General features: G+C 54.0%; 1 non-coding gene across 1 annotated transcript; it reads left to right on the top strand.

Annotated features, from left to right (window-relative positions):
- The first annotated feature begins 909 nt into the window (after window positions 1–909).
- Window positions 910–1,017, top strand: LOC131513282 (U6 spliceosomal RNA). The gene has a single exon (XR_009262509.1). It is a non-coding gene; the product is annotated as a U6 spliceosomal RNA (small nuclear RNA).
- Window positions 1,018–3,092: the final 2,075 nt, after the last annotated feature.

Here is a 3,092-nt window from a genome sequence, read left to right as displayed (position 1 = left end):
ACTTTGTTCTAGCACCAGAACTGACTGCCTAAGCTCTAAGGTGACCCCTCCTCTGGGGCAGTGGGTGGCCAGAGGCCAGGCTCTATAGTCAGACCGGGGCGGGGGGGGGGGGGTCTCCCGCTCAGCCTCCCCCTTACAAGCTTGTGAACTTGGGCAGGCTTCTTGACCTCCCCGTGCAAGGTTAACTCATTTGCAAAATGAAACTCATGATTATACTTCTGTTTACAGGCACTCTTTAAAGCAAAGATTAGATGGAGCCGAAATCAAGAGTTGGATGCTTAACCGATGGAGCCACCCAGGAGCCCCTGAGAGTCTGTGTTTCTAGTAAGCTCGCAGATGAGGCTGATGCCCGTTGGAAGACCGTATTTTGAGTAGCGTGTAGCAAGGACCAGGGTGAGTCACCTGGTCCCAACTAAGAAAATGAGACTATGTAAGAATAGCGTTTTTAAAAGGAGCTCTCTTTCCTCATCACTTGGGCACATGGACGTCTGGTGAGGTCTCCACCATGTTTAAAGCAAGAGCAAAGTTGGCTATGGAGAAAAGGATGGGGAATTGAGCAGGGGTGGCTGCCCTACAGCGAGGAGGTGAGGTGGACAGATACAGATGGATGGACCTGACACCTGGGATTTGTCCTGCTCAGGAGGGAGGTGGTAGATAGATGAGATGTGGGAGGGGCAGGGTAGACAGGACGTGGGTCAGAACATGGGCCAGGCCCTCCTTCTTTGGGGTCCTCCGCCCTTCACTCTGCCTGGAAGCCTCAGCCCCCGTCTTCTCAATTGGGCTCTTGGAGCAGATATGAACCTTCTCAGACCACCCATCCTAGTGGCAACCCCTCCCAATGGCCACTGTCACTCCCGCCTGCTTTATTTTCTTCCTGGCACTCGCCAGCAGCTAAAATGGCCTCGTCCTGTGCTCGCTTTGGCAGGCATGCATGCTAAAAGTGGAACAACACAGAGAAGATTTTCATGGCCCCTGCGCAATAATGACCTGTGAATTCCTGAAGCTTCCGTTAAAAAAACGAAAAATAAGATAAGAAATAAAACGGCCTCGTCACTTACTTGTCTACTTACTTATGCATGTCTGTTTTCTTCCACTCCGGAGGGTAGACTCTATGGGAGCAGCATTCTCTTCTGTATCCCGGTGCCTTGAACGGGGGATAGGCCCCTCCTTGGTCCTCAGTGAATATGTGAATGAATGAGTACACGGGCCCCTTCTAGACAGACTGACCAAGTTCACTGAATGTCTGTGCAGAGCCCTGGGCCAGGTCCTTTAGAAAGCGTGGGCTCCCTGCCTTCCGGTGATTTATAATCCACCTGGGGATATGAGGTACCCATGTGGACACCTGACTAGCAGCGTCAGATGGCGAGGTTTGGCTGAGCAAGGCCTGCCTCTGGGGGCTGGTGGAGGTCATCAGAGCTGCCCTAGACCAGAGTACCTGGGGTCTTGTTCAAGTGCAGAGCTTGGGTCAGGGAACCGGGGTGGAGCCCGGTTGCTTCTTTGGGACGCTGGGGGGAGCTTCGTTATGATCTAGTGCTCAGTCCATGCTGACGCTGCTGGTCTTAGGACCCTAGAGCAAGGGTTGCTCCAAGCTGAGGCTTGGAGAAAGGTCTGGCAAGCAGAAGGCAGGGCGGCATTAGGGGTTGAGAAGGGGCAGAACTGCCGGGGTAGGAGGGACTGGGAATGCGCTCTGATGGCTGGAATGGTGAAATGGGAACAGGATGGAAAGACAAACCAGGAGCAGGGGGTGTGGGAAGGGCAGTAAGGGAAAGTCCCCCAGCCACTGTCACCACAGCATACACCCCCCTCTGCAATTTTTAGGAGGGGTTCCTAGAAGAATAGAGACACGGTCCCCGCCTTCCTCTGCTCTGTCAATGTTAGAACATGTTTTCAGAAATGTTGCAAGCCGGGATTGCCCAACAGGGTCTTGGGGGAGAGGCAGAGCAGGCTCTATGCCAGATGTTGCCGAAGGAAGAGTTTGCGGGAGGATGTTGTGCCTCGGCGGCTGCATGGCCAGTCCTGACCACCTGGGATGGGCACGTTGGCTTCCGAGGGATACCCTTGCGCTTAGTTTTTGCAAACCGCGTTCACATCTCTTACCTCATTTTAGCCTTACTGTACCCCTATTGAAGTTGGGAGGGCCACTGCCCATTTCGCAGTTTTGGAAACCGAGGCTCAGAGAGAGAGGGAGTCAGGGCCAGCCCACTATCACTGGATGCAGAGCCCGAACTAAGACAGTCAGGGGAGGATTGCTCCCTGTTTCTTTCCCTTGCCTCCATGCTCACAGATGTGAATGTGTGCACAAGACCCGCAGCCTTCCACCAGAGACAGCCCTCGCCAGAAGTTGTGGACTGACGGTCTCTTGGTCAGCAGAGCTCTCTTGCTGTGACGGGATCCACTCTTGCCAAATGGCTGCTGGAATGCCAGAGTATTCTAGAATTTCCTGAGGGTGGGTTTGGCCTCCATCAGCTCCCCCGCCCTTCCCCCTTGGGAGAGAAAGGGGTGCAGCTGCGGAAACTGGCAGGACTTCCCACATTGCCTGGAGACTAAGGTCAGGGCCAATTTTATGCTCCTTCGTCCCCTATTATGACCTTTATTTCCCTGGCACACGGCAGCTGCTTGTGTCCAACGGAGGCGATGGGAAGTATTACATTGTTCGTAGCACTCCAGAGGAGTAGTAACACCATACCCACTGACTTGATTCTTCCCGATTCTAACAGCGGGTCCGTTGAAAGTGGTACAGGGCATTTGGGGCAAGTTTTCACTTGCTGTGATAGAGCGGGGACTTGCCTGCATTTCTAGATCCTTGCATGCTCATCAGTAACGCAGGGCCGATGGCTTTTTACCAAAAGAATTGAGGCAGCTCTCACACTTCACATCTAAAAGCCTGCTGTGCTGAGAATACAGGGGATTGGAAAGGAGCACTGTGGGTACCAGCCTGGATCAAAACCGTGCCTCTGGCGGGGACAGTGGCTTCCAGTTTGCTCCCTGCACTGAGCGCGGCTGGAGCGAGCGGGCCACTCCCACTGGCTGCTTCCCCACGCCTCCGTTGTAAGCTTGCTCTGAGCGGGTGTAAAACAGAATTGAGGCAGAGG

Source organism: Neofelis nebulosa, chromosome 5 (assembly GCF_028018385.1).
Source record: "Neofelis nebulosa isolate mNeoNeb1 chromosome 5, mNeoNeb1.pri, whole genome shotgun sequence".
Taxonomy (NCBI): Eukaryota; Metazoa; Chordata; class Mammalia; order Carnivora; family Felidae; genus Neofelis; species Neofelis nebulosa.
Note: the sequence above shows the minus strand (reverse complement) of the source record. Positions and strands in the feature narration are given on the sequence as shown.